Source organism: Octopus bimaculoides, chromosome 25 (genome assembly GCF_046866305.1).
Source record: "Octopus bimaculoides isolate indiv1 chromosome 25, ASM4686630v1, whole genome shotgun sequence".
Taxonomy (NCBI): Eukaryota; Metazoa; Mollusca; class Cephalopoda; order Octopoda; family Octopodidae; genus Octopus; species Octopus bimaculoides.
This window is the reverse complement of record NC_142952.1, coordinates 19452241-19464461: the sequence shown is the minus strand read 5'-3', so window position 1 is coordinate 19464461 and position 12221 is coordinate 19452241.

The window sequence follows — 12221 nt, the reverse complement described above, 5'->3', positions numbered from 1 at the left end:
TGGTGGTGGGGGAGGGAGTATCATATTTTAGTTGTTTTTATTTCCAGCAGGTCAAGCAATTATGTGGAAGCGTCTTAAGCTGTCTTGCATTAGAAATAGCACCACCAATAAAGTGCATCAAGGTTCAGAAAGTATTTATGAAGCAGAGGTTTTAATAGCGACTCCCACCAAAGCCTTCACAAGCTGATCACAATGAAGGAAAATTAGTGAAGAGGAGAAATTCATCGACATCAGACTCTCAATGCGGTAAAATGGAAAAGTCTGGACTAAGTTCTTGCCATTGAGACAGCCTTTTGGAAAAACTAACAAGAGGCAAAATTAAGGTAATCCTTCGGATCTAAACCAGTATACAAAAAGAAAAAAAAAATATGAAATTTATGCCTTTTCATAGGATATTTTTAAATTACTGAATTTATATATTTCTAAATGTATTTTTCTGTTATGTTATTCTGTGGTAGCATACACACACACACACACACACACAAACGTGTGTCTATATATATATTATATTATATATATATATATATATATATATATATATATATATATATATATATACATATACACACACACACATTTATATATAGATATATATTTACACACACACACATATTTATATATACATATATATTTACATACACACACTCAAATATATAACTTTTTAAAATCCATTGAAGTCAATGAAACTCTAATTAGCCATTTTCATACACTTTGAAAAGAAATAGGTATTGCACAATCGGTTTGTTTAAATATATATATATATATATATATAAGGAAAAAAATTGTAAATTCTATGCAATGACAAGTGTGCATGCATGCACATGTACACACATGCAAATGCATGCACACACAGGTCTCAAGCAAGCTATTGATGGCATGGTTATTTTTCGGTATCAAATTCAATGCTTTACAGTTCTTTTTTTAGTTGAAATATTGACATGGTTCATTCTTTAGGTTGTTTCTATGGGTCTGATAAAGTAAGTTACAGTTAAGGTCAATCTGTTTCAATATATAACTATGGAATTCTCTCTTTCTCTCTCTCTCATGGTCTGCTGTCACTAGCTGTTTCAGCCAGAATGTTTCTGAATTACACTAAGGTGAAAGGGGAGACGCCTTGCCTTGCCTTGCTTTTGGGCCCTTAACTCCTTGATCGAGTCGAGGAGGTGCCATTGTGGCATACAGTATATCTTGGGCAGTTTTTAAACTGGTGGAACCCATCCCACAGCTGATTTCTTTTTCTTCTTCTTTGGAGAGAGAGAGGGAGAGAAAATGAAACAAAGAGGAAAAATGTACCCCAGTATAGAAATGATACTTTATCAACCTTGAAAAGATGAAAGGCAAAGTTGACAAGGAGACAGAGAGGTTTAAAAAAAAGATCATCATCATTTTACATATGTTTTACATGCTAGCATGGGTTGTTGAATGAGTCGTCACACACCTTGTCACCTCCCATTCAGAGCTACTGGTGCTAAATACTGAAGAGAAAGTAACTCTGGGCATATTTTAAAGCCATAACTCTAACTAAGACACAGTCAATGTTGTTGACTGTGTTGTGCTATTAGACCACCAAGTTGGAATAAATTTAGCAGCATCAGTGCCAAACAGTGTTTAGGCATAAGAGAACTTTAGGTTAGTTACAGGGCAGTGCTGGGCAGATATGGTGTTTTTACACCTTTTTACAATAAGCGAGTATTTTTTCTCCATGGTAACTGCAGTGAATTTGCCATTAGAAGATGAAATATGTGACAAACATTTTAACCAACCTAAAGTTCATTTATGCCTAAACACTGCTTGGCGCTGATACTGGCAAAATTTCTTCCAACTTGGCGGTCTAATGGTGCAACTCAATGTTGCTGTGTTTTAGTTAAAGCTACAACTAGCTTTAATTAAGTCTGTCCAGAGTTGCTTCTCTTTGGTATTTCCCATTGATAATGGCTCAAGAGCTATAAACACGTCTAGGAATCTAATAGGAAGCAGCACTGGGTAGAACATAAGAGAATTTTTTTCTCCACAATAATTGTAGTGAGTTCAGGAGTTGAAATATGTCATAAACATATCTTGACTAACTTAAAGTTTGCTTATGCCTAAACACTGCTTGGTTCTGATACTGCTGAACATTAAAATTATATTTTTATTTTTATTTTGAAGCTTTTATGTTTTTATGTTGTGTGTGCACATGCTTAAGAATATTTGTAATGTTTAGTAGTCTGTCTAGTTGCATTTATTCACAGCTTTTACACACAAACATGATTTTCAGACATCATCTTTGAATGTCCAATGAAACCTAACTAGAAATACTTATGGTGAGGAGGTGAGAAGTAAGACAAAGACAGTCTCAAACAAGAAAGAATTTGTGACAAAAGTAAAACAATGTATAGCGCAGACATGTATTATGTTGTATTATGTAAAGACAAAGTTTCATATTGCATATATAGACTCATACGTAAAAAGAAAAACCATAGTTGCCACTAACAAGAGAGTACGACCCTGCTAGCATGTTCCATGCTTTCGCTAACTGTTTTAGGTGCAGACATAGATACCCTCCTCTCCATCCCATCCATGACCAAATGAAACAGTGAGGATATGATAGGTGGTAGGGGGGGAAAAAAAAAGGGCTGCACCAGCATTCAGCTGGTGTTCATTTTCAGCTGAGGAGACCGAAGCAATGTGAACTGAAATGCCCTGCTTAAGGACACAACTGCACCACCAAGTCCAAGAATGAAACCTACAACCTTATGATCGGGAGCCCAGGACTCTAACCACTAAACTGAAAGACTATATATGGGATAGGCTGAATATAAGCAGAAACTGAGTGTGATGTTGGGGTTTATTGATTCTACCTAGACATTGCTCAACAAAATGTTAGGCTATTTACAGGGGCCAGTGCAGTAAGAAAGGGGGATGCAACATTTCCAAAATGGTCTGGCGTTTACAAGATAAACTTTCAAAGGTTGTGTTGTAATAAGTGTAATTAAGAAGCTTGCTAATCAACCATGTGGTTTTTGAATCGGTTCTCTGCATGGTGTCTTGGGAAAATGTTTTCTACTAAAGAGCCCTGGGTCAACCAATGCTTTGAGTGAATCTGGTACATAGAAACTGTGTGGAAGCCTGTTATGAGAGTGTGTGTGTGAGAGAGAGGAGATTGTAACTATTTGTTTAACTCCCACCCACCCTACTTGACAACCAATGTTGGTGTGTTTATGTCTGTAACTTAACAGTTCATCAAAAGATATTGATAGAATAAGCACCAGACTTAAAAAGTACAGGGGTTCAATTTGCCTGGACTAAATATCCTTCAATGCATTCCTCCAGCTTGGCCACAATTCAATGAATGCAAAAACGTAAAAGATAAAAGATAGACGTAATAAGAAAAGAAACAAGAATTAAAAACAGTGGTAGCATAGAGAATATGAAGAGTGTTCCTCAAAATAAGAATACTTAGTGACACATTTAGTTAAGCTCTTTACTATCACTTAGGTAGAATTTGGTATTTACACACTTAGCATTTCCAATAAAATAAAAGAATCTATATTCACAATAAGATTTTTTTTTTTAAAGGAAAATGTAAAACTAGGTAATCTAAATTAAAATGTACTCAGAAATGTTATGTGAATAAAATAATGTATAAGCATTCATCTAATTGAAATCAATAGCACAAATAGAAGTTTATGCATGTTCTAACGCAGTTTAAAATACAATAACAATATTTCACGTATTGTTATAATCAGTTCAAATGGAAAATAAGCTAAAAAAAGAAACTACAAAATTCTAGAAGTCACCACAAGGGCATTGACTTGACGACAAGTCTGTAACAATAGCATAACCAACACACAATACACCTGAAATACAAGGCTGAGCAGTTAATAGCCTTTTATACTATTCTGTACTATTTTATTTATTACATACAGTTATTTCGGTAGTTGTTTAGTCTCCTCCCATTTCAGTACTTATGTAACAGATCTATAACTGAAAGACTCACCTTTCCACATCCTCCCCAGAAACAACACTTTAGAAGTACATTATCCAATGAGCCCTTCCCTACAGACAATAAAAATGTAATTTTAGAATTATCTGATTGCTACACTATTCAACTCGTTTACATTTAAATCAACTATGTCCAACCCAAATATTCTACCTGGCCAGATCCAGCCTCTCACACCTACCCTACAATGCTATTCTAAAAATAAACAATTACATTATCAAAAGCTCACAGCTACAAGATAATGCACGACTAATTCAAAACATTGTGAATAATTAAACATTACATGTTTAAAATCAATATGTTGTATACATCTATATCAGTACCTACAATATACGTACACATATAAACATAATGATAATTTCAAATTTTGGAAAAGGCCAGCAATTTCGTGGAGGCAGGGGGGTCAACTGGTACATATTTTTACTGACACCGAAAGGATGAAAGGCAAAGCTGACCTTGGCGGAATTTGAACTCACAACATAAAGACGGATGAAATGCCACTAAGCATTTTTCTTGGTGTGCTAACGGTTCTGCCAGCTCACTCCCCTGAACATAATGTGTGTGTGTGTGTGTGTGTGTGTGTGTGTCTGTATGCAACCTTGTGTAATATTATGGCCTAGGTTCTGATGTTACAAGTATACCTTTTAAATTCTGAAGTATCAGAATAAAAAAAGAAAAAGCTTGAATTGTTTGTGTTCTATTGGAATACATTGTGTTGATTGTATTATCCATACATGCTTGCACTGTATGTAGCAAGCCAGCCTTAAGTTGAGTTTTGTCTATCAGCAGCTCTCTCTCTCTCATTTGCTGTAACCATCTTGTCTTTGTATTGGGTTTGTAGCCCCCAAGGGATCAAGAATTCAAACATGTGCTCTTAATACTTTAGCAAGTGAAGTGGTCAGGTTACGCTGCCCTTCATCGGTTCCTGTGAAAGCTTGTTCACACACTGAGACAGTGAAGGAAGCCAGCACAGTAGTTCTTGTATCGCAGGAAATATTTCTTTTTGAAACAACAAAAATAGTTAGGAATTTGTGGAATAAAAAAAAAACAAAAAACAAAAAAATATTTTGAAGAAATAATCCAAAATTAATTTACATTAAGTATTTCTGGTTAAAAGATAATGATAATGCACTAATTAACTCAAAGAAAATGTTCAAATAATTAAATTTTCTAAGGAATATTTTCATTAAATTATTGTTTCGAAAAATGATATGTTTGTGTGTGTGTGTGTGTGTGTGTGTGTGTGTGTGTGTGTGTAAGACCGAAAGCATTGGTAATTTAAAAAATGAAAAGGGCTAAGAATGTCTGAATTAGCATAATAATAACAATAATCCTTTCTGTTCCATTACAAGCACATGACCAAAAATTATGGAGGAGGGGGCTAATCAATTACATTGACCCCAGTGTTCAACTGGTACATAATTTTATTGATCCCTGAAAGGGTAAAAGGCTAAGTCAACCATGGCATAATTTGTATTCAGAACATAAAACAGACAAAATTCCACTAAGCATTTTTCCCAGCATGCTAATGATTTTGCTAGCTCACCACTTTCTTAATGATAATAATCTTTTTTTTTATTATAGGCACAAGGCCTGAAATTTTGGGAAAAGGGACTAGATGATTACATCAACCCCAGTGTTTCACTGAAATTAAATTTATCAAGCCCGGTGGAATTTGAACACAGAACATAAAGATGGACAACATACCCCTCAGCATTAACGATTCTGCCAGCTCACTGCCTTAATAATAATAATCTTTTCTAGTAAAGGAACAAGGCCTGAAATTTTGGGGGAAGGAGCTAGTTAATTACATCAGCCCCAGTACTCAACTGGTACTTATCAACCCCAAAAGTATGCAAAGCAAAGTTGACCTCGGTGTAATTTGTATTTAGAGCATAAAACGGATAAAATGCCACTAAGCATTTTCCCCAGCATGCTAACAATTCTGCCAACTCACTGCCTTCTTAATAATAATAATAATAATAATAGAAAGACGAAGGACAGAAAAAAATAGAAGCAAAACCATAAACTTAAAATAAGAAGAGCTGAATGAAAATATGTAAAGAAAAAAAGTGAGGGTATGTCACTTCTCATTTAAGAAACTTGATTCTAAATTTCACCTTGCATAAACTTCGTAGTTATATATCAGATAGTTCCCATGAAGACATTCAAAAATAACCACAGAGAAATTATTCTGTTAACTAAAATACATCCAATATGCAAGGCAGAAATCTTTATTTTTAACCTTATCATTATAAATACTGAAAAGTGTTCTTAGCTAATAATGAAAGTAGAGTGTGTACGTGAGTGTACATATATACAACAATAATAATCCTTTCTATTATAAGCACAAGGCCTGAATAAGAAAATTTTTATATATATACATATATGAACAAACATATATATACTTCTATATACCTTTATAGATATACATACACACCTACACATATACCTATATATATATATATATATATATATATATATACACATACATATATAGACACACACACGCACATACCTATACATATATGTATTATGTATGTATGTGACACAACTAAGCACACAATAGATGTATTTATATAGATACATTTGTATGTTCTGTCCATTACACATAAATATCAAAATAAATGATCTGAATGCTGTATAATGTAATCAGTGCAGCTTTAAAAATAATTTGAGAAACGAAGCAAAAAAAAAAAAAGAGAAGGAAAAAGCACATCATGAGGAGTTGAGTGGGCAAGAAATGGAAACAGAGACCAACAATAGCTACACATGCATTTACATTATTTCTTTTTTTTTTTTTCTCTGAGCAGAACTGACAGGATTTATTAATGACTGCAATAATAAATAGAGAAGATAATAAATTGCGTATTTAGGTTGTGGAGATAATAAAAGTAAAAATAAATTAATCGCTGCGTGCAAGACAGTTGAGTGCCCTACTTAAAAAAGTATGTATGTATGTTGGATATGTATGTGTTGATGTTGATAATAAATAACAATGACAAATATCTCTACAAATTCAAATGATTTTAAAGGTAGTTTGATCAGATCCAATTTTCTGCAAGTTGTTTTAGTGGGAAACAAGGACACCTAATCTATGTGAAGCAACAAGTAACGTCCCATGGTTTTATATACTCTGCTCATGCTACTTAACACATGTAAATGAATTAAGACAAATTGTTTTCTTGCTCAAGGACAAATAAACACCTGAAATGGATTCTGAACACTCATGGGCCAAACAGTCAAATACTGTACCCACTCGAAACATTTCACATCTCTTCTTTTCCTCTCCATAATTATGTGTGTGTGTGTGTGTGTGTGTGTGTGTATTATCATCAACACCTTTTAACATCTGTTTTCTACAATGGCATGGGTTGGACAGTGTCCAGACTCTAATTATCCCTTGAGGCATGGTTTCTACAGCTGGACGCCCTTCCTAACACCTATATATTTATATATCCTGCTCCTCCTGCTAAAGAGGATTGACCCCGCAAGAGCCTTGTGCTGGTGTCATGTAAAAAGCACCCATGCCAGTCCCACATAAAAATGTGCCTGTGCAAGCCAAAAGGCACCCAGCACATTCTGCAAAGTGGTTAGCATTCAGAAGGGCATCCAGCAGTAGAAACCAAGCCAAATCAAACTGGAACCTGGCGCAGCTCTCCTGATTACCAACTCTGGTCAAACCATGCAACCCATACCAGCATGGAAAACAAACACTAAAAGATGATGATGGTCATATTTCACAGTATCACTATCTCTACCAGGCTACTGGTTGTTGTTATACACAGCTGATCACAATGCACTTTGTCACATCTTTATAGCTTTCGAATGATGCCATCCCACTGGCTGGATGGGCAGGTCAACATTCACCTTGAATGGGAAGCCAGCCAGTTACAAGGAATGGATTGGAGCAATATAAAATCATGTGTTTTACTCAAGAGCACAAGACACTGCTGGTCTGGATACCAAAACCAAGATCTCACAATCCTGACTGCAACAACCTAACCACTAGGCTACGCACCTATACACACACACACACTCATGTAATGAGACACTTTGCCTTCTCTCCAGGCAGTTCCCTTTTTCCTCTTTCTGGTGAAGAGACATGTTCGAAACGTCACACCCCATCTTTTTTCCATCTTAAACTTTCTCTGATGCATTCACCATGTACATCCTTTTGACTCTTATTGTTTTTCTTGTTTTTGTTTTTATTTTTGATTACACACACACACTTTATATGTTCCTTTTACATACATTTTTGTCTGCTAAACATATTTATTATGGAGTGCGTTTTACAGCTGGATGCCCTTTCTGTAGCTAACCCTTTCCTGATTTTCAAGTAAAAGATTTCTTATTTTACAAGCCTTCAAAGATGCAAAGGAAGCTGACAATCAGTTAAGTAGCAATGGCCCAAGAAGCAACATGTGTGTGCACTCACACATGTTGCCTTTCTTTTACTGGTTTTAGTCAGAGAGCGGTGGTCATGTCTGGGGTCATTGTCTTCAGGAGACAATCTGAAGAATGAAAACACAAATCATTCAGAAGAATGAAAACACAAATCAAACCAGATGGGACGTGGATTTGAACCTCAAGCACAATAAGCAAATACTAAAAGGCATTTTTAGGACAATACTCAAACTCCCAACACCACACGACCAAAGGTAACACAAGAGAAAAGCAAAGTGAAATAAAGTCTTGATTCTTTCACTTATTCAACATCCTTTTTTCCCCCCCCCCCCATTCTGACATGCATTTGGACAGGATTTTACAGCCAGATGATCTTCATATTGTTAACTTGTGCCCGTTTTTAAAGTAATGGGCTTCTTTATTCCACAGGCCTTTTGAAAGCACAGAGCATTGGCCATGTCAACGAGGATTGTCACTATCACCAAAACTTCACTTTAAAGAAACTGGTAACGAATGTGGAGTGTAAACATTCACATTCACACACCTACAAAATTCCCTCATATTTCCATCTCAGTACAATTGGTTATTAGAGAATTTGGTAGATGACAACAAGTATTCCAGTTGGTCTGATCAACAGAAAATCCTGCTTGTGAAATTAATGGCTGAGCACTCCACAGACCTGTGTACTCTTAAAATAATTCTCAGAGAGATTTAGTGTGACACACAATGTCACAAAGTCGACTCTTTGAATTACCAGTACAAGACATTTTTGCCAGCTGAGTGGACTGGAATGACATGAAATAAAGTGTCTTGCCCAGGGACACACATGTGCTGCCAGGAATTGAACTCACAACCTCACAATGACGAGCCGAATACCCAGGCCACTAAGTCACACACCTTCAAAGATGACAAGCTTCCTTAGCAAATTCTTCTGTAAGCCATTGATCAGTTGGAGGTTACAGTAGAAGGCAGTCATCCAAGGTGCGGCATGGGGATTGAACCTGAAACTATGTGGTTGCAAAAGACAATTTCCTAATCATATAGAATAATAACTACTAACAGTCTAAAACAGTGGTTCTTAACTGGGGTCCATATAAGATTTTATTGCTAAAGTTTATTCTTTTACTTGTTTCAGCCATTTAACTGCGGCCATGCTGGAGCACTGACTTAAAAGGTTTTAGTCGAAGAAATCAACCCAGGATTTATTCTTTGTAAGCCTAGTACTTATTCTATAGGCCTCTTTTGCTGAACCACTAAGTTATAGTTATCATCAGTTGTCAAGCAATGGGGGGGGGGGGACAAACACAGACACAAATACATACACACAAATACAAACACATACAGACATATATGATGGGCTTCTTTCAGTTTCTTTCTACCAAATCCACTCCCAAGGCTTTAGTCGGCCCAAGGCTATAGTAGAAGACACTTTAGCATGGTACTGTGCGGTGGGACAGAACCTTGAACCATGTGGTTGAGAAGCAAGCTTCTTACCACACAGCCATGCCTGCACCTATGTGTAATAAACTGGTTATTCTTCTGCAATGTACAAAATATTTTAACAATCTTTTTATACAATTCCTAATATTTGATTATAAAAATATGAAATTTTTTCAAACATCAAATGACCTTGAGGGTCCACCCGAGTGAAATAGGAATCAAAGGGGTTTATAAGGAAAAGATGGTTGAGATCCACTAGTCTAAATGGTACAACATGAGTAAATAACTAATAAAACTAGATGGTGTTATAATTTCCTACACTCACACACACACATAACATGATTAATAGCTATGGTAAGAAGTATGAGTAGCTTGCAATGGAGAAATCTGGATGTAAAAAGTAACAATTCAGACACTGAACAGTTGTAAAGTCTGTTAAGTTATAGATAATGGTGATTAATAAAGCAGTGACTTAATTACCAGACATGGGAGAACACTGACCTAAATACATTGCAGCATTTAATTTCACCACTGAGGGCCAGGTTCAACATTAACCCTTTCATTCTCTTAATTCTTTTGTTACTCTATCTTTTACTTGTTTCAGTCTTTTGACTGTGGCCATGCTGGAGCACCGCCTTTAGTCGAACAAATCGACCCCAGGACTTATTCTTTGGAAGCCTAGTACTTATTCTATCGGTCTCTTTTGCCGAACCACTAAGTTACGGGGACGTAAAAACACCAGCATCGGTTGTCAAACGATGTTGGGGGGGGGGGGGGGGGCAAACACAGACACACAAGCACATACATATATATATACATATATACAATGGGCTTCTTTCAGTTTCTGTCTACCAAATCCACTCACAAGGCTTTGGTCGGCCTGAGGCTATAGTAGAAGACACTTGCCCAAGGTGCCACGCAGTTGGACTGAACCCGGAACCATGTGGTTGGTAAGCAAGCTACTTACCACACAGCCACTCCTGTTGATATACACTGCCTTTGCTTCAATTAATTTTTAAAATAATACAGAATTTAGTAAAATAATTCTGTCATTATCAAACTAGTTTGGAACACAAATTAACATGAAATTGTGGTGAAAGATTTTAATCTAGATTACTTTAACCCTTTAGCATTCAGGTTACTCTGTCAAATGTAATGCTTGTTTATCCAGACTGTTTTGAATTAATCATGCATTATCTCATAACTTTAAGATCTCAATGATGTGATTGTTTACATTTAGAATTAATTTTAGGATTTAAACTGGATATATCTGGCCAAAATATTCTTTCTGCTTTATGTTCAAACTGGCCAAATCCAGTTTAAATTCTAAAGGCTTAAAACAGGAAGATTGTATCTTAGAATCAGGAATGGTTTGGTATCAAAAGAGTCAAGGTTCAAAAAAATGTGCATCAAGGAGTTCCTTAACCCTTTAGTTTTTTATATTTAAGCAATGGATATAAGTAATGCTCATCTCTCCCCTTCACTAAGCTCTCTAAGCTCTACTCACAAGAGGAATGAAACGCAAGACTGTCAGCTACATTAATGAGTCTCTAATTTATAGTAATGCAGCTGCTCACAAAGAGGGTGAGCTGTTTTTTCTGCCATGTGGTATCAGGTGCCCTGTTTAAAGCTAAGCGAACCAAGTGTTTTTGTCATTGACACATCAGTGAGTTTAACTCTCCTTTCAATCCATTTACAAAAACTTAAGCGTGACCTTATGTCAGTATAATTAAATAGGTAATAAATAACAAACTTACTGAATATCCTAAGGAAATGTTGATTCCTTGCATAAGCATGAGGGAAAATGTTCACTACAAAAGAAAGAAGAAAAAAAAGATAAAAATCATGTCATGAACTTACTCTCTCCTCCTTTTTTCATCATCATCATCAACTTTATCATTTAATGTTCACTTTCCCATGCTTGCATGGGTTGGTCAAAGTTTGAGGTAGATTTTTGTGGTTGGATGCCCTTCCAGTCACCAACCCTCGTTTGTTTTGAAGCAAGGTAATATTTCTCCATTGCCAGACATGTTCTCACAGAATATTGGAAATGAATAACACTGCTTGTATGACAAGTCACACTCATTTACAACAATCAAAGTCAAGACAAGCAGACACACACACACACACAAACGAGCTTCTTTCAGTTTCCATCAACCAAATCCACTCACAAGGTTGGTCCAGGGCTACGGTAGAAGATACTCACCCACAGTACCACACAATAGGACTGAACCCAGAACTATGTGGCTGGGAAGCAAACTTCTTACCACACAGCCACACCTGTACCTATTTATAGCATAAAATAATTTTCTAATTTCAGATTATTTAATCATGACTTTTGGCAGGGGAGGTATGGTACAGGTTAAAGAAGTGGCTGAAGAAAAATATTTTT